The sequence below is a fragment of the Loxodonta africana genome, chromosome 24 (genome assembly GCF_030014295.1).
Source record: "Loxodonta africana isolate mLoxAfr1 chromosome 24, mLoxAfr1.hap2, whole genome shotgun sequence".
NCBI classification, from domain to species: domain Eukaryota; kingdom Metazoa; phylum Chordata; class Mammalia; order Proboscidea; family Elephantidae; genus Loxodonta; species Loxodonta africana.
Window position 1 is genome coordinate 32,759,175 of NC_087365.1, and position 20,417 is coordinate 32,779,591.

The following is a 20,417-nucleotide window of genomic DNA, read 5'->3' on the forward strand; positions in this document are numbered from 1 at the left end:
TTCTAAAGCTACTCTATTGCTGTAAATTACAGTTTGGCATAGTTTTTTGTAAAGGGCCAGATAGTAAACATTCTTGGCTTTGCAGATTCCATTATTCCTGTCCTAACTCTGCTGTTACCGTGAGAAACAGCCATAGAGAGAAATATGTAAAGGAACGGTCATGGCTTTGGTCCAATAAAACTTTATAAAACAGCAGGCCCGTTTGCTGACCTTCCTAATTTTGTTTGTTCTTTTATTATGCAGTCTTGCAAATCTTCCCTAAGGATTTTTTTTAATAGTTTCATTTTTGTATGATAGATGTTAAAGAAATGATTTAAAAAGTAATGGTCTTAAAATAATTTTTTTAAAAAGATATGATCTTATCCACTGCTATAGAGTTGATTCCGACTCATAGCGACCCAATAGGATTTCTCTGAGGAAGCTGACTGTCACTTCTTTCTCCTATGGAGCAGCTAGTGGTCTTGAACTGTCTACCTTTCAGTTAGGGATCGATTGCTTTAACCACTGTGGCACGAGGGCTTCTAGAAGACAAGATCTTAAATAGTGCTAACTAATATATTTTTACTTCTCCAATTTATCTCGTATGCATATACTTTAATATACTTTAAATTTTGTTAACTTTACATTTCTGTTTTAAAATAATGATTTTTTTTTGCATCAATTTAAAAATAAAAAGATTGGTTTTGTTTTGGAATAGGTTAAAATGTAGCCTGAAGTATCATAATGTGTTAAGTTTTCAAAGAAGACAATGTATTTTTATAAACTGATGCTTGAAGCGCTATATAATTTTGCTTTTAAGTAACAGATTAAGAAAGAGTCCAAGTTGCTGTTTGTAGGACTTCTGTGCAAACAAAGGCTATCCACAATGTAAAGCAAGTTGACTATAAGCATTCATGACTTTTTTTTATATAAACATTGAAGATCTAGCATCATCTTTATGGACTGTATCAGAGATTTGATCTGATGAACCAGCTCAAAGGTCTGGATCTAGAAATGTTTGTAGAGTCATTTTTATGTTTTTTAAATTAGTTTATATTCAGTGCCTGAGTTTTTTATACTATGTGTTTAAGCGGTGGCCCATTATAGGTATAAAATGAACATTACATAACTAACAATAACAATTTAAAAAACTTAACGTTCAGAACCATCATCGCATACAGTCATCAGAGTAAGAAACCAAAGGAGAGACTTATGAGTGTGTTTATTAGAACTCCACGGACTGCTTACACATGTCCACTTTGTACGCGCAAGGGAGTTTTCAGACTCTTTCGGTGTGAATGGGAAAAACTTTTTCTTTCTTTTTGATGAGTATCTTGTAAGTAGATTATATTTCTATTATAAGTAGAAAACTTATAGAAAAGTTTTAGGAATAATAAAAGGAATCAGTTGTTCACGTTTTGCCTCCTTTGTTTATCCTTGGATGTATGTGTGTGGTATGTATATGTAATTTTTTACTGAGCCATTTTTTGAATGTATTGGAAATACTGTATCCTTTTACCCCTAAATACTCAACATATATTTCCTAAAAAATCCTCTTAATAACCACAGTACAATTATCAAAATCAGGGAATTTTGAATCTAATATTGATACAGTACTATTACCTAATCCACAGCCCACATTCAAATTTCATCAGTTGTCCCAATTTCTGATAATGTCTTTTATAGCCCCACACCCCAGTCCATTAAAAAAAAAAATGATACTATTAAATACTGCATTTAATTGTCATGTCTCTTTTAGTTTTCCTTACTATGAAACTTACTCAGGCTTTTCTTCCTCCTTGCATTCTTTCTCTCTTTCCCTTTCTCTTCTCTTACCTTCCTCCCTCCTTCCCTTCTTTTATCTTTCTTCACCTTGATAGTTTTGAAGAGTACAGACTAGTTATTTTGTAGAATGCCCTTCAGTCTGAGTTTGTTTGATGTTTCCTTATGATTAGACTCGAGTTACAGATTTTTGGCAGGAAACTATAGAAGTGATGTTACATTCTTCTTAATGCACCATTTAGGGAAGCACATGATATCAGTTTGCCCCAATGTTGGTGATTAGTGATGTTAAATTAACCTTGATTAATTGGTTAAGGTGGTGTCTGCCAGGGTACTCCACTGCAAAGTTACTGTTTTCCTCTTTGTAATCAATTAGTGGGGCTCTGGTGGCACAGTGGTTAAGAACTCAGGCTGTTAACCAAAAGGTTGGCAGTTTGAATCCACTTGGAAACCACATGGGGCAGCTCTACTCTGTCCTTTAGGGTCGCACTGAGTCAGAATTGACTCAACAGCAACGGGTTGGTTTGATTCAATCAGTAATTTGTAGGATATCCTTTGAGACTGTGTAGAAACTCTTTCTCATCAACTTTCTATCACTAGTCTTAGCATCTAGTGATTTCTCTAATGCCATTATTCCTTCTGTATTTACGAGTTGGCATTCTACTGGAAGATATACCTTTCCATTCTTCCTTAATTTTTTTGTATTCAATATGGACTCATAGATTTTTATTTTACACAATGTGCTCTAATCCATTACTATTATTTATTTTGATGCTTAAATTATCCCGGAGTTGATCAGTGGGTGCCCCTTCTAAGTGGCTTCTGTGCCCTTCCTAAGTGGCTTCTGTGCCCTTTGGACATGTCCCCATCATCTTTGAACAATTTCTTTCTTGTACAAAATGTTCCATGCTTATCTAACATCCCTACCCCAGGCTGGGATCAGCCATTTCTCCAAGGAGCCCTGGTTTTAGTAGACTTTAGTAGTATGGTTTATCAAGATCTGGATATAAGATGTGTTCATTGTTACAAGGGTATCATTGCTTCTAGACTCTCATCAAACAGCTAGGAAGTATATGTCTGAATGTGTTTATGTGTATATATTTCTATATTTATTAAAAAAAAAAAAACCAAACTCATTTGCTGTCGAGTCGATTCAGACTCGTAGCGACTCTATAGGACAGAGTAGAACTAACTGTTTCATACGGTTTCCAAGGAGTGCTTGGTGGATTTGAACTGCCGATCTTTTGGTTAGCAGCTGAATTCTTAACTACTACGCATGCCACCAGGGTTTCCATATTTGTTCATATATTTTATTAATGTAAAAATATGTATATCAATATATATAATATAAAAATGAAGACCATGAGTTCATATGGATAATTCTAGTTCCAGTCTAACACCCCAGGATATAGTGTAGTTTTCCTGAAGGAGGACATTTAAAAAATTATTTCACTAATTTAAAAAACTAGAATATACCATTTCTACCTATAACAGTTTGGAATCCTTATATCCTCTTTACAAATTATGTTATAAAGTAACCAACTAAGTAGTTGTGTTGGCTATTCCTGATATATTGCAATGTTGGTTTCTCATCCTTTATTTTAAAAAATTGATGGTATGTATATAAACTTAGGATATGGCTATGAGTTAAATGAATATATTGGTACCATATTAAACCTCATAGCAGACATTTGTTTGGGCTACTTAAAAAAAATTTTCCCTATCCATATGCCAGCTTCACCCATAACTTAGTATACTGTTTAAAGAAAGCACTCTTTTTTTTTTTTTTTTTTAATTTTGTGTTATAGAAAATAGCAAATAGACCTACAAAATCCCAGAAAACATACACGTTTATCCATCACTTGACGGCACTGGGTACTGGGTATCAACATTTTAGTATGTGTCTCTAAAAGACAAGGACTCTCTTTAAAAGCATAATCACAAATCCATTATCATGTGTAAAAAGTTATAATTCCTTAATATTATCAAATATCTAATGAATCTTTAAAACTCCTCTTATCTCATTGAGTTATTTCTTACAGTTGGTTTCTTTGGATCAGAATCCAAACAAGGTCCATACATTGCATTTTTTTTAAATAAATCTTTTCTTTCTTTTTTTTTCCATGTTCTAGATTTTGCTAATTGCATTTCTGTGCTGTCATTTAACATGTTCCTATGTCCCCTGAATTTCCTATAACTTGTTTGTTAAACCTAAAGTTTCAATCAGATTTACATTTACTTTTTTGGTCAAGAATACAGGTGATGATAGACTTCTATCAGGCGGCTCATTGATATTCATTTGTATCTCTTCTTATATTAGTGGCAATTGATCATTACCTAGATTTTTTTTTTTAACTAGGAATTTATAAAAACAATATTCTAAGTATGTAATTTCTTCATTTATTAGTTGAATTATTTCAATTGGGATCCATTTGTACTAACTATTTGGTTGAGTAGAGGTACAGTTCATATAGGAAAGGCATTTGAAATGCTCGATCCACTGATTTTCAGAGAGTTGATTCTCTTGTATTCTCCAAAGGTGATCAGTTTTTTTTTAAATAATTTTTATTGTGCTTTAAGTGAAAGTTTACAAATCAAGTCCGTCTCTCACACAAAAACCCATACACACCTTGCTACATACTCCCAATTACTCTCCCCCTAATGAGACAGCCAGCTCTCTCCCTCCACTCTGTCTTTTCGTGTCCATTTCACCAGCTTCTAACCCCCTCCACCCTCTCATCTCCCCTCCAGGCAGGAGATGCCAACATAGTCTCAAGTGTCCACCTGATCCAAGAAGCTCATTCCTCACCAGCATCCCTCTCCAACCCATTGTCCAGTCCAATCCATGTCTGAAGAGTTGGCTTCAGGAATGGTTCCTGTCCTGGGGCAACAGAAGGTCTGGGGACCATGACCACCGGGGTCCTTCCAGTCTCAGTCAGACTATTAAAGTCTAGTCTTATGAGAATATGGGGTCTGCATCCCAGTTTTTTTTTTTTTTATATAAGTAACATTGTTAACTCAGATTTAAACATTTTGCTGTGTTTCAGTCCATTGCAATTATTTTTTATTGATGGCCAAATTATCCCATCTTTGCTAATGGAAGCCTCTTCAATTTGGTTCCTAAGTCCTTTGGATACAACCCCAGCAGTCTTTGGTAGCTTGTTTTCTGTACATTTCCTGCCCCATAGCTGGAGTCAGCTATTCTCTAAGGAGTCCTGCTTCCTTTTAGTGGAAAATGATGTTTAAAGCCCATAATCAGGGTGCTAGAGGTGAAAGTACCATCTTTTTTTATTTTTTAAACAACAGTAAAGGTTTATTATCTCATGTGTTTTCTAAGGGTCAGAATTCCAGCGTGGTTTAGTTGGATAGTAGTGGCTTGGTGTCTGCTGTCAAGATCACTCACTTCCATAGCTATCAAATTGATGCTGGTCATTAGCAAAAAATCTCCATTCTTCACCATGTGGACCTTTTCATAAGGCTGCTGTAGTGTCTTTATGTTATGGTCTTTGGCTTCCCCAGAACAAGTGATCCAGGACAACCAGTATCAACTTTTGATTCCTTTCCCTGCTACACAATAGACTGTACTGCCCTGGCTGTGGATCCAGACTACCTGGTGCTATGTGGCATTAATTAAGTTACTTAACCTCTTTGTGCTTTCCTTTCCTTGGCTATAACGGTGAGATAATGAGAGTACCTGCTCTGAGGTCTTTTTGAAGATTCAGGGAATTAGAACAGTCTCTGATACTTTGTGAGCACTTACAGTAAGCACTCAGCCTGCTGCTGCCGTTACTACCACGACAGAGATGAATTGAAGACCCGAAACCTAGTCATAAGTTGCCACTGACAGAAATATTCTTCCTTACTATCTGTCAATTATTGCCATGACAAAAAAACTGCTATAGATTCTAGATATCCCAAGTATAGTAGATCAGTGATTAGAGATTTTATAGCTATACTGGAGGATTCTTTATTCCTAATTTGTGTTCATGTAGATTTTAGTACAGGCTTTGTGTCCATGTAATGTATGTGAACCAGGAAGCAGCCAACCCCCCCCCCTTTTACCTTTATATGTTAAAATAATTATAGATTCACAAGAAGTTGCAAAAAAAAAAAAAATGTACAGGGAGGTCCAGTGGACTTTTCCCCCAGATTACCCCAATGGTAACTAACATCTTGTGTAACTATAGTACAGTATCAATTTTCAGGGATCCATTTTCATTTAGCAGAAATGACTGAACAACAATTACGTGGGAGCTGTTGAATGTATAAAGGATTAAACTCTGATCTTGAGCACTCGAATCCTCTGTGGGTTCTTATCATTACTTTTCTAAAAATGTTCTTGATTTTGGCTCTTCATTATTGAAATTTACATTAGCAGTTCCTTCAGTGTTAAACACTGTGTTTATTCCTTACCTTCCTGTTTACTTTGTTTTAAAACAATTTTTGCATTGTATCCCTATCTTTCATTTAAAACCTTTCCAGCATCAGAACCACGTTGCCTGCATTGTCTTTTTTTAATCACGTGCCAGTTTTGCAGTGCTACCAAGTCTGGATCTGAGAGGCAGCTTGTGTGAATCATTTACATACATTTCTGTTTATATTCCCCAAAGTAATTTGCAACTTTACATTTTTTATCCACTTACATGTTCAAAGTAGATTTTTAATAATTTATTTTAAGAAGGAATTCATCACATGTAGAATTTAAAATCTAACTCAAAAAGCAGAAGCTGTTGAACAATAGCAGAAACCAGACAATATATAGGACTTTCAGTAGTGATTGTTAAATATTTAAATGTTCCCATGTTTGTAAGTCCATGCATCTATGTGTGTCTCTACATATTTATTCCACCAGGGATTTGCACAGATACGTTTTGCACAATATCCTTGCTGTTATTGTCAGCCATAAACAAATTACACGTATTTAACAAGTTAATGTCAGATTGGCCAGGAGCCACTGGGAGGTGTGTGCTTAGTGACATCAGCTGGCAAAGAGCCCTGGTTACAGGAAGAGCTGGAAGTGTAGTGGAGAGAGAGGGAACGAGAGGGAGGGAGAAAAAGGGAGAGACAGAAAGAGACTGACTGTATCTGGGGATTCTGGCAAGGTGAAGAGCTGGTCTGTTTGGCAGGACCTTCCCATCTGGGATCCATCTGTGTTTCCCTGGAATGGGACAGGCAGCTCTAGTCAGTGAGAAATCGCAGATGTGAGAGAGCTGACACATGTCCAGCTAATGAAAGAAGGAGGAAGGCTGGTTTCAGATTGGGCTTTGAAGATTAGGAGGAGAAAAAGAGGAGTTTTTTAAATATCTATTTCAAATAAATTTGGTATATTAATCTGGATTGTTATAATCTGGTCATTTGGGGTAAGTACATTTTAATTTAGTTTTGGGGGGCTAAAGTGAGCAGTTCTCTGCCTTTCAAAGCTCTTTACTTGCCTCAGATGATGATATGTGAATGTTTTTGATATTTGATATGAGTTCAGGCTTTACTCAGTTTTGTTTTGAAGCTTCATTTTGTTCATATTTCTATCTCATTTTTCAGTTGCTGCTTTTATATTTGAATGCCGTGCTCTTTTGAATGGAAACTTCAGCTAATAATCAGATGTAATGTACAAATTCTACAGAAGAAAATGTAATCCCACCAGTATTTCTATAAGGTGTTCCACATTGGGTCCTTCTGTAATGTTTTGAGGGAATTTTTTCTCCTTTAATATGCATAATACTGATAGGCAGTGTTTCAAAGATAGCTCATAAAAATATTCTTTCCTATTGTCATATTTTATCTCAGTGTATTCAAACAAATTACAACTAGCAGATTGCGGTAAAACTAGCAGTATCTTTTAGTGTTAGATGTATTTAGCTTTTTTTTTTTTAATTACATTTTGCCCCTATGCTATTTTCTTCCTAGGTACAATATTTAACATCAACAAATCTGACTTGAATTGTGAGTTTGGAGTAGTTTTGTGATGCAATAAATTCACATATATATAGCTACCATATTCTATAGTCCTTGTTTATGATGCACATTTTAGCTTTTCAGGCCCTCCAAATTCATACCAAATCCAGGTGCCTGTGGAAAGAGCGTGGGTTTGGGAGTTACACATACTATAGCCATTATTCATTAGTTCTCTGATCTCAAGCAAGCTTCTTATTCTCTTTGAACCTCTATTTTGTGTAATTCTTGCCTGATGTCATTATTGGGGAAATTTGTCTGGCACATAGAAAGCACACAAGTTCTTAGATGTTCATTTTTCTGCTGCAGTTGGTTCTTAAACCTTTTGCATTTTTAACGTCAACTATTGGTTTAAGGATTGGTCTTGTCTACAGCTCTAGTTTTTAGGGAATCCCTTCCTCTCAATGCACCCACCTCCCAGATCTGTTAAAAATGTTATATGCTCTCTTTGCAAGCCTCACTATGATTTATAAGTGGTTTGGAAAGCACCCTAAGTATTGTAATGCTAATCAGCCTGTTAGACTATACCAGAACAGAAGAACTTTGAAAAAGTCAACAAGCAGGAGTAAGGTACTGAATTTTTACTGCTTTGTGATAACCATGTTTATGTTGCCTTTTTTTTTTTTTTTCCTTCCTCCTCCTTGAAAATTCTACTAATTCTCAAATAGGAACTTTAAAAAAATACTTTTTATTCCTTAAAGTTCTTCAGCCTTCATTGGGTAATTATTTTAAGAAGACAGCATAGTACTATTAAGTTCTTTCAGTTTCAAAGTCAGTTTTCTTCGAGAATTTTTTAATGGACCTTTTTACAAGTTTTCTCTTATGCCACATTGACTAAATTAAGTTAGAATTTTCAGGCTTCTGTTTTGTTAGGTGCCGTATTCAGCATCTTTGGGGACTTTTTTGAGTATTTGAGAAGATACAGTGTTTATGTTGAATCTACATTTTGCTCTTCAGTGAGCAAACACTTTCCATTGCATCCCAGGAGACATGCTTCTAGGGGTGATTGAGGAGAAAAGGACTTGATGCTGAAGTCCTGTAGCTAGGCTCTACTGTAAAGGGCCTCAAAAAAAGGATTTGCATACCACTGTGCCTCCATATGGAAACCCTGGTGGTATTGTGGTTAAGAGATATGGCTGCTAACCAAAAGGTCAGCAGTTTGAATCTACCAGGCACTTCTTGGAAACTCAATGGGGCAGTTCTACCCTGCCCTATAGGGTCACTATGAGTCGAAATCAGCTCGACGGCAGTGGGTTTGGTATGTCTCTATATAGAAACACTTTTGATGCTAGACTTTTAAGAACCATAAGAAATGATAAGCGATAAGCATTTTAATATGTGAAGATTCACCAACCACAAATAAAGGTGATTGATTAAAAGTGCTGCCAAGACCAAGAGTAGTTGCTTGTTTTTGAGATAATAACCAAAGTATCTTTTGAGTTGAATACTGGTGAAAATCTTAGTACTTTCTGAAGACAAAGTATTCTGAGAAGCTTTGCTACTATGAAAAGAGGCAATTGGTTTCTAGGTGTGACCCAACCAAAGATTGCCTTGCAGCAGTGAGCCATGTTGGACCAAAGGTATATGGTGCAATAATGTCAATAAATTGGAGATGAAGATGATGACATTTAAATTGCATCTTTGGAACATCAAGGAAGAATGCTTTGGAGTTTGAATGAACATTTTTTTAATACATGATTGGAAGAATTCATTTGGATCCGAAAGATAGGTTGGATGAGTTTGTTGAAGATTGTTTTAAGGCCATCCAGTGCTAAAATTGAGAGGATGGTGGAGGACCAGGCAACGTTTCGTTCTGTTGTACATGGGAACGCTGTGAGTTGGAGCCAGCTCAATGGCACCTAACAATGAACACTGTGTTAAAAGTACTTGTAAGTCACCAGTGATGACCTGTTGAAAATGGTAGGGTTGTAAAGTATCTTAAGGATAATCTAGTCCAACTCATTATTTTACAGATAAGGAAAGTTGAGGGAAGGGTAATGGAGTAGTAAAGAGCCTGCTAGGTCTAGAATTTTAATACCCCAGTTGGTGGTGGGGCTTAGACTGGAACTTTGTTCTGAGTTTCTAGGATATCCATTTAGGAAACATTTTTGATTACCTGCCATGTGTGACAATATGGTAAGGGATAAAAAAGATGAAGTGTCGTAGAGGAGATAAACGATACACGAATGCATAAAAATGAATAAACCCTGGAAATTACTGCCAACTAAGGAGATCCAGAGAGCCTTCATGAAGGAAGTAGCATTTGATTAGGACTTAGAAGGACAGGAAGGATTTAGACCCCTCGTGTTTGAAAGGAGCATAGTAAGTGGATAAAAGTTCACTTTCCACTAGACCTGAACCTTTCCAAAAGCCTTCAGGCTTTTTGTCAAGTGCGTAATTATACAGTGTTAATTTCTATTACGCTTTGAAGTATGCCTAGCTGTTGTTGCTATCTTTCTAAATCTAAAGTAATTGTTTGCTTCTGAGAGACTTACCTATGTATATACATGTTCCCCCCTTACCCTCCCCCTTTTCTTAAAAAAAAAAAAAAAACTTGCTTTATACCAGGAAGCTCTATTTTAAAAGGTTTCTACTATGATGGGCTGTATGGTGGCTGGAATTCGTGGTGGCTGTATCTCGTAGAAAAACAACCTATTATAACTGGTTTTTATATTCTCACTGACTGATGGGCTTTCTAAACAGCATTTTATTTTTAAGACCTACGTGGTGACACAGATTTATGCTAGGAAACTTCACATGCGTGTGGGTTTACTTTCCTCAAGCATGCCAGAGCCTGCAATAGCGGCTCTTTGTGCTTCGTTGAAAGGAACAGCTAGTGGAAATCCTGTGATCATTCAAACCTGAACACTTCTTAGAGATGCCTGGCAAGGTAGGGTGCAGTTCTGTACAGTATATGTTTGTACATTTGTCTGCAGTTGCTTCTTCCAGCTGGAGCTCTGAAATGAATGGAGTGTGTACTTTCATTTGGTTGTAGTAGTTAGGGCAGGTGGAGGAAAGGCAGTGGAAAGATGGTGTGTAGGCTTTGGCATCAGGCTGTGTAACCATGAGCTAATTCACCTCTATGTCCCAGTTTTCTCACCTGTAAAATGGAATTTAAAATAGATGTTACTGTGAGTTTCTGAGGATTAAATTAGAAAATAACCAGCCTCCTTGCTAACATGCGTGTGGATTTACTTTCCTCAAGCGTGCCAGAGCCAATAAGATTTATCTCTCCATATTTTTTTCTTAGTGCCCACCTCCCAAAAAAATCATAGCCAAGATAACTAAAAGACTTAGTTGAAATATATTTCTTGCCTTTTTTTTAAGTATGTCTTTCCTCGGTTTGACAGGCAACCAATCCTGCCTTCCTTAACTAATTCTTAGTCGTGGGAGAGGGATGTGTGTAGAGAATCCAGCAGCCTTAAAACTCAAACCTGTTGCTGGGTGGCAAGCTGTTAATGGTTAGGGACCTTGCGTTACTTACCCTGCTGGAAGAGCTGGGGGATGGGCTGCTTTGAGGGTGACAGATGTGCCCTCTGCTGCCGGCGGGCGCGTGCCGGCTCTGTCCCTCTGCTCTCAGCACCAGGTGCAGCCATTGTTCTGGCTGGTCTCTCTTCATCCGGCCTCGTCTGTTACTCTGCTCTTTCTAGCTCATTGTTTCTGTAGGAAATTAGCATTAAAAACCCATCTGAAACCCCCATGTCCCTCAACTGCAGGTGACTGTTATTGGCCCCAGCTGCCACCCTTGCGCTTGATTACTTCCATATGGGTCTGTGCAAAGACGTAGTAGCCATTTATTGATTTCCACCACAACCCCCACCTCTATTACTCAAATGATAATACCCTGAAATCTATTAGACCCCCAATAGGCTGTATAGCTCAGTTGGCACTGCAACTGTGAAGAACATTTTACAAGCAAAACTAATTATACTCTTTCTCCCTCCTTCACTGCTGCCTACCTAAATCTTAAATGTAGAAAATCTAGGGTGTCATAAGTAGAATAGTAAATCTTTTAAATGCCTGGAGATGAATCTGTTTCTGAGTAGTAAAGCTTTTAGACTTTGGATGGGCTTTTATGGAAAATTTTAGTCACTGCTTTAAATATTTCATACCACACCCATGAACATTCGAGCAAACCATGGCCAGTAAGTCCCTAGGGTGCAGGCGGGTGATACAAGAATTTCTGTCATTTTTTTGTTGTTGTTGGTTTATTAAGCTTAATCCAGAGTGGGTAGTACCTTAGAAAAGGGGCCTAGTTTAAAGTGATAATATGTTTTGTGGGAAAAACTGAGTGCAATCAGAATTAGTTAAATCCTTTAGTTTTGCATTATTTTGTTGTTCCTCTTCTGTGTTTGTACAAATGGTTGTTCCGGTGTACTTATTAGAATAAAAATACCACAGCGGGGAGGTTGATGTCCTAGACCTCTTTCTTCCTTAATCAGGAAACAAATTAAGTGTTCCATTTCGGTTATTGTTTTAAATCGAGTTGTAATCTCAAACAGGTAATTTAAGTACCAGGTAAAACTCTAAGTAGAAATTGTAAAGTCAGAAGTTGTTATTGGCACCTCATGAATTGTATTGTGACCTGACAGAGTCACTACCCATATCTGTGCTCCATCTGTGAGGAGGAGATTAGATACATTGTTTTGTATCTTTTAGGGGTTCCAGTGAAGAGTATACAGTCCTGATAACCTTTACAGGTAAACCAGTCTAGGAAATAAAAGCAGTTGACTGCTTTTAAGTTTTTAGCCATGCAACTTAAAGAAAAAACCTTGAGTTTACAGCATTTCACATTAAATTATTTGATAATACTGACATTTAAAACAACAGTTTCAATATTTTAAACTTAGTTACATGGATCTTTTATCGTAAATAATATGGAACATGGGGCCATTTCTTTTGGGGAAATGTCTTTTTGCCTTTCTTCTTTCTTCCCCTTTCTGCTTTGGAATTTGGAAAGGTGCTAGGATTGGAAAAGCCCCTGGCACTAGCGTTTTACCTGATAGCTCCTCCTATGAAGGCAAACCTCCAGGTAAGGTGGTGAGATTACATTTATAACAGGTTAGACTTTTTAGTGTTTGAAGAATCTTTGGAGAGTTTTTTAATCTGCCCCCTCATTTTAAGCAATGGAGAAATGGGAGGTCAAGAAAGAGGAGAGTTGAGATTTCAAGCTGGATCTTCTGATTTCAGATTAAATGTGCTTTCATTTGAAGTTTTGAGCTAGTACAAGTTGGGGCTGATTGTAGGCATGATATTGCTAGAGATCTGATTGTCTTGAGGTATGTGCATTTTTTTTTTAGTTTTTCTTTTTGGTGCTCATGTAGAGTGCGGGTTTCCTTTCATGAGATGTATGAAGAGAATTTTTTTTTCCATTTTGTATAGGCACTCCAGAAACAAAGTCAGATAGGAAGAGGAGTTTGCAGTCTAGTGTGAAACTAATTTTCGATTCATCCCTTTTAATTTCAGTAAGTTGGCCTTTACCATTTCTAGGGCTAATGTCACAATGAAGCTCACAGTAGCATTTTTTTCTTGAGTAAGAACTGTGTTTTCATAAGCAAAGCAGGCTTATGCTGCCTCAAGTAGAGAAGCATAGAAAATAACCACCTGTGCTTAAATTGCCCAGATAACATTTATGGTAGAGACTCTTCAACAGGGCTGGGACTGGTGTGAGGCAAGTGAGTCTCCTATGGTGTACAATTTAAGGCACCTCTTGTCTTACTCCAGTCTCATCAGGCCCTACTCTTCAGTAATGTCTGAAGTAGGATGATAGAAGCAAACCTTGTGCTCGATCTTGTAGAAATGTCCTTTCTTTTTTTTTTTAGAGAGTGAATGAAATTAAAGTGCTTCCCTACTGCTTTAGCCAAGGTGGACCATCTCTAAAACCAAATATTTTCGTGAGTATCTGAAGGAGGGGCAGGGAACCTGGTGATTTTTTCTTGGGACTTTCCTCGTTTATTGGAGCCACCTTCAAACGTTATAGTACAAATTTTTGAAGTTCCCTCGACTTTACATTTTCCCTTTTTTTGAGGGTGATTGGTTAATACCCTTTCCAGTCTGCTGCAGTCTGATCTTCCTGTGGCTTTAACCATATCTGTATGCTGATGGAAACCCTGGTAGCACAGTGGTCAAGAGTTCAGCTGCTAATCAAAAGGCCTGCAGTTCGAATCCACCAGCTGCTCCTTGGAAGCTCAATGGGGCAGTTCTTCTCTGTCCTGTAGGGTCGCTATGAGTAGGAATCAACTTGATGGCAATGGGTTTGGTTCTGGGGTTTATAGTAAATGTGGAGCTCTGGAGGCACAGTGGTTAAGGTGCTCGGCTGCAAACCAAAAGGTCAGTGGTTCAAACCCACCAGCAGCTCTTTGGGAGAAAGATGTAGCAGTCTGATTGTGTAATGATTTACAGCCTTGGAAACTCTGTGGGGCCAGTAAAATTCACCCTTTTTAGGTATACAGCTCTATGAATTCTAACAAGCTGGTAGAATTATGTAGCTACCACCATAGTCAAGACATAGAACATTTCCATCATCGCAAAAAGTTCCCATGTGCTCCTTTGTAGTCAGTCTCTTCTCCCATGCAAGCCCTTAGCAACCCCCTATCTGCTGTCTGTCCCTATAGTTTTGCCTTTTGTAGAATGTCATATAAATGAAGTCATACAATATGTAATTTTTTGTGCTTGGCTTCTTTCACTTAGTATAATGCATTTGAGATTCATCCATGTTGTTCATTTTTATGGCTGAGGTAGTATTTCATTGTGTATGAGGATGACCAACCATCCCAATTTGCCCTGGTCCTAGGAAACCCTTCAGCTTTACTTTTCCATAATGGCAATAGATGCCAATTAACAAAAAAGGAGGGTATGATAGTGAGTAGTCAGTTTAGGGACGTCTGAAAAATAAACTGAGTTGTGATCTGAATGACAACAAATTAATAGCATAGTAGATATCAGCGGGAGGGTTATACCAGACAAACAGTGCTAAGGTGGGAATGAGCTTGATATGTTCAAAGAATAGAAAGATAGCTAGTGTAGTTATAATGTAGTGGATGAAGAGGAGAGGTTAGAAATAAAGCCAGAGAGGCAGAAGACAGCTCACTTAGAGCTTTGTAAGCCAGGCTAAGGAATTTGGATTTAATTCTAAGAGTGATGGGTAACCATTGGAGGGTTTTCAGTGAGACAGCACTGTGATATATATATTTTATAAAGATCACACTACTATGACCTGACGAAAAAATTATATAGGTGCAAGTCTGGAAGCAGGAAGACCAGAAGTGAAAATTGATGGATTTAGACTAGGTTCGTGGCGGTGGAAGATAGAAGATTACAGATGATTTCATGTATTTGGGAGTTTTCTGCATTTGTTGAGGGAAGGAGGAGGGTACTTTTAAATAGTCATCAAATCTGCCTTCCTTGTTATTCATACACTCATTTAAACAGTGTGCCAGGCACTGTTCTAGATGCTGAAGTTACATCAGTGAATAAAACAGAGCCCCTGGCCTCATGGAGATTAAATTCTAGTAACCATGTCAGACAATAAAGATTAATAACTAATATATGTTAATAAGTCTAAATATGTTTATGTATGTTTTATGTATATTTAAAATTATATTAAAATGTTACGTAAGTGAGAAGTGCTAAGAGAAAGGGAAAGGGCTTATGACGTATCCAGGTTAAATTAAGGAGGGTCCCCACTGAAAAGGTAGTGATTTTGAGAATGCAGTGAGATGATGGATAGAAAGAGTTCAGCACTGTATGTGGCACATGGTGCTCTCACCTTTGAGTACACGTTATGATGAAGATTGAGGACGATAGTTCTTTGGGGGATAATCCTGACTCTGCCTGTGGTGTTACATTCATCTTTTTGATCATAGGCAAAAAAAAAAAAAAAGAAAAAACCTAATGAATGGCTAAAGAATTTAGAGGAGAGTTTAACAAAGTATATGTCTTAGTGAAACCTAATACTTTCCTCACATGAGGAAGGTACATGTGAAACATTCATATATAGTAAGGGAGTATTTTAATTACAGAAAAAAAATATGCATTCTTCCCTATAAACAACTGGCAAGGCCTTTTTGCTTTAATATTCTTCTATATCCAAATGGGGTTTGAGGTGGCATATAATAAAGGGCAGATTAAAAAGACAACCCTTAAAATGAGATCAAGAGCCAAGGAATTTGGAGAAGGGTCCTAAGTGGGATGAAGCTGCTGATGTTCAGTCCACACTAAGCTAGCTTCCTTTTAGGTAAAACGTAAATTAGCACTCCTAGGTTGTAACCTTATTCTCATCATTTGGTTAGAGGACACATACTGAGAAGGGATGTTTATCCTAGCATAGTGAGCCAGGAAAGGTGGCCCCTTGAAGAGATGATACCCAGGTCAATTCCTTTTTTTTTTTTTTTCTATTTAATTTTTATTGTGCTTTAAGTGAAAGTTTACAAATCAAGTCAATCTCTCATACAAAAATTTACATACACCTTGCTATGTACTCCTAGTTGCTCTCCGCCTAATGAGACAGCACACTCCTTCTCTCCACCCTGTTCCTTTTTTTTTTTTTTAATAATATTTTATTGTGTTTTCGGTGAAAGTTTACACAGTAAATTGGGTTCCCATTTGACAATTTCTATACAGTCTGTTCAGTGACATTACATTTTTCACAATAAGCCAACATTTTCTTTGGCTGCATTCTGTTTGTTCTGTTTTTGGTACTCTGGTTCCCTGCCCCCTTATCTTCTCATCTTTGCTTTAGATTGTTAACCTTTTGGTCTCATATAGATGTTTTTGTTTGTTTTTTAATAGAGCACTGTACTCATGGGTAATACCCTTTGTTTTGTGTGTTGCTGTGTCATTTTACCAAAAAGGTGGTCTTAGGGGATAGCTTCATTTCAAAGTTTAAAGAGTATCTCAGAGTGAGATCACTTCTTCATATACGAATAAAAATTAGCCTGGCAAAGATGGAGAGAAGAATCCCAGGAAAAGTACGAGGTCAAAAGCAGAGGATGACAAGACCTGAGAGGTAGCTAAGGTCTAGGTTATAGAAGGCATTCTGTGTTATGTTCAGGAGCATGCACTTTATACTCTCTGCAACAGGATTAAAATTTAAAGGGTTTTGTGTGTGTGTGTGCATGCGCGTGTGTGTGTGTGCATGCGCGTGCGTGTGTGTGTGTGCTTTAGGTGAAAGTTAACAGAGCAAGTTAGTTTCTCGTTAAACAATTAATACGCATATTGTTTGTGTCATTGGTTGCCAGCCCCACGACAATGTCAACAGTCCCCATTTCTCCACCTTGGGTTCCCCATTTCATTCATCCAGCTTTCCTGTCTCCTCCTGCCTTCTTGTCCTTGCCCATGGGCAGGTGTGCCCATTTAGTCTGGTATACATGGCCTGTCTACTCTTTGACCGAAGGGTGAACCTCAGCAGTGGCTTCAGTACCAAGTTAAAAGGGTGTTCGGAGGCCATACTATTGGGGTTTCTCCAGTCTGTGTCGTAGCAGTAAGTCTGGGTCTTCTTTTTTTTTTTGGTGAGTTTGAGTTTTGTTCTCCATTTTTCTGCAGCTCTGTCTGGGAAAAAACCTACAGTTTTTTTTTAAAGCACAGAAATATGGCTTGGCACATTTGATGATGGAGGCTTCTGAGTGGGAGATGAATTCATGGAGGCCATCCTAGTGTCAAGGAGACCATTTTGAGAAAATGATGGTAGTCTAGCCAAAAGATAGCGAAGGTCTGAGCTTTGTTGTAGATGAAGGATTTGAACTTGGGGTGTATGTGTATGATACAAAATAATGATTGGTTTAAAAAACAAATGGAAAAATGAAAAGATTTAACTGATTTTTTTGTTTTTAATTTAATGTGGCTCATAAAGTGTTTGAGGTTAGATGAATAAGCTTGGGTACTGTATGTATTTTATTAGACATTTGGGGGTGGCAAAATAATTTCTAAAATATCTCTTGTAACTTTATTTTCATTTTTATCTACAGGATGAAAAAGTAAATTCTGGGGTTCTTTCTGATTAAATTAGCAGACCATATGGTGTTTACACAGACTGACTGCTATGTGAGGTAGCTGTGTTATTTTTCTCTTTCAGGATATGATGCTTTACCTAATGCCAATGTTCTCAAACATTTCCCTAGTCAACAGTATGTGAAGCAGTTATTCTAGTCAATGTATTTTTTCTTGATGCTTCAATTGATGTCACCATTTACGTAGTGTTTAACCCTGCTTTTCTGTTAGTTTAATATTAAAAATATTAAATCTTCACTACACATTGTAGGTTGCTTCCCAACCTTTTTTTTCTAAACATCATAGCACATATAGAAAATGGTAACTTTTTAAAGAAAATTTTTATTGTGCTTTAAGTGAAAGTTTGCAAATCAAGTCAGCCTCTCATACAAAAATTTATATACACCTTGCTATATACTCCTAGTTGCTCTCCCCCTAATGAGACAGCACACTCCTCCCCTCCACTCTCTATTTTCATGTCCATTCGGCCAGCTTCTGACCCCTTCTGCCCTCTCATCTCCCCTCCTGACAGGAGCTGCCCACATAGTCTCATGTGTCTACTTGATCCAAGAAGCTCACTCCTCACCAGTATCATTTTCTATCCCATAGTCCAATCCAATCCCTGTCTGAAGAGTTAGATTTGGGAATGGTTTCTGTCTTGGGCTAACAGAAAGTCTGGGGACGATGACCTCCGAGGTCCTTCTAGCCTCAGACCGTTAGGCCTGGTCTTTTTATGAGAATTTGAGGTCTGCATCCCACTGCTCTCCTACTCCCTCAGGGGCTCTCTGTTGTGCTCCCTGTCAGGGCAGTCATCGGTTGTAGCCGGCACCATCTAGTTCTTCTGGTCTCAGGCTGATGTAGTCTCTGGTTTATGTGGCTCTTTCTGTCTCTTGGGCTTATAATTACTTTGTGTCCTTGGTGTTCTTCATTCTCCTTTGCTCCAGGTGGATTGAGACCAGTTGATGCACCTTAGATGGCCACTTGCTAGCCTTTAAGACCCCAGACGCCACTCTTCAAAGTGGGATGCAGAATGTTTTCTTAATAGATTTTATTATGCCAGTTGACTTAGATGTCCCCTGAAACCATGGTCCCCAAACCCCCGCCCCTGCTATGCAGGCCTTCGAAGCATTCAGTTTACTCAGGGAACTTCTTTGCTTTTGGCTTAGTCCAGTTGTGCTGACCTCATCTGTATTGTATGTTGTCTTTCCCTTCACCTAAAATAGTTCTTATCTACTGTCTAATTAGTGAAAACCCCTCTTCCTCCCTACTCTCGTACCATCAAAGAATATTTTCTTCTCTGTTTAAACTGTTTTTCAAGTTCTTATAATAGTGATCTCATACAATATTTGTCCTTTTGCAGCTGACTAATTTCACTCAGCATAATGCCTTCCAGATTCCTCCATGTTGTGAAAAGTTTCACGGATTCATCATTGTTCTTTATTGATGCGTAGTATTCCATTTTATGAATATACCTTAATTTATTTATCCATTCATCTGTTGATGGGCACCTTGGTTGCTTCCATCTTTTGCTAGAAAATATCTTCTAATTGGCCATCCTGGGCTGAGGAAATCATCATCTCAGTACACACATAATCATTGACACCTCTCCAGTGTTCCTTGGCACTCAGCTTGGGAAATTCTGCCTTAATATAAAACGTATAGAAATCTTTCTTTATTGCATAATGGTTAACTGGAAATAGGAAAAAGTTATAGAACATATCAGATACTATGCAAGAGGCTATGGTTATAAAAGTAAAGAGCTCAAGGAACCCACATGGGCTAGTAGACAGGCACAGAAACAAATTCCCTGTGGTACAGTATGACATATCACATCATAGAAATGTTTATAAGGTGCCATAAGAGTGCAGATATGGGAGGATTTAATTCTGGTACGGTGAGGTTGAGGGGGGACATATCAGGGAGGGCTAATGAAGAGCAGATATTTCAGTTGGACTTTAAAGTCAGAGTTTGCATTTCCAAAGTACCTCAGGTGGGAAAGGCAGATCATTTTCGGTAGATGGCAAAGCCTGTTTTATGGGCTTTATCCCTGCTTAATGTCTCTAAACCAATTGTCCTTCTTTATATAAAAGTAGATGTTGAAACTTAGAAGTTTGCTGTGGTAGCAGACGTGGTTATTTGTCCAGCCAAAGTGCCCATCTACCTCCCATTTATGTTGCTTGGATTCGTCTCCACTATAAATAGCCTTATATTTGCATCGTGCTTTTAATTTTCAAAGCTTTGTATACTTATAACAGCCTCCTGGGATAGGAAATAAAAGGCATGTTGTATTTTTATTTTTATAGAGGAGAAAATTGAGACATCATTGCGATGTCAGCATTTCCCCCCCCCCCCCGCCCCCAGGGTTGATCACTAACAGGTAAGAATGTAGAAACTTACAGGAAATTTTCTATGGTGACTATTGGTTCCCAGATAAGAAGGCCTCCAGTGGGACAAACTTCAATCCTCTGGGCAGGGCCCACAGTGTTGCCTGATGAGGCAGTGTGACCAGGAAGCAGCCAGCAAACACAGAACTGACAGCCTGACATCTGCAAGCTGCAGCTGTAGCCTTTTGCTATAACATATTCGTATTTCTGCTCGCACTTGGGAAGAATCACAGGGTTTGGGGGAAGAATGTAAGTTAAAGCTTTCCAAACTTATGAGTGTATCCCATCTCTAGGACTTTTATTCTGTATTGGGTAGGGTTGTCCATGAGATCCCAG

The 20,417-nt window shown here is 37.9% G+C and overlaps 1 protein-coding gene across 5 annotated transcripts in view; it reads left to right on the forward strand.

Moving 5' to 3' along the window:
• The window catches only part of CBFA2T2 (CBFA2/RUNX1 partner transcriptional co-repressor 2), a 169,602-nt gene that overhangs the window by 58,612 nt on the left and 90,573 nt on the right, over positions 1-20,417 (forward strand). Inside the window, exons 1-2 of one of the 5 annotated variants that reach the window (XM_064275981.1) lie at positions 3,571-13,175; positions 13,533-13,604. The exons of 2 other annotated variants lie outside the window; for them this stretch is intronic. The gene's annotated coding sequence lies outside the window, so the exon portion shown is untranslated. Of the gene's footprint in view, positions 1-3,570; positions 13,605-20,417 lie in introns of those variants that run through there. 2 more of the 5 variants (XM_023550157.2, XM_023550156.2) reach the window with 2 other exon arrangements.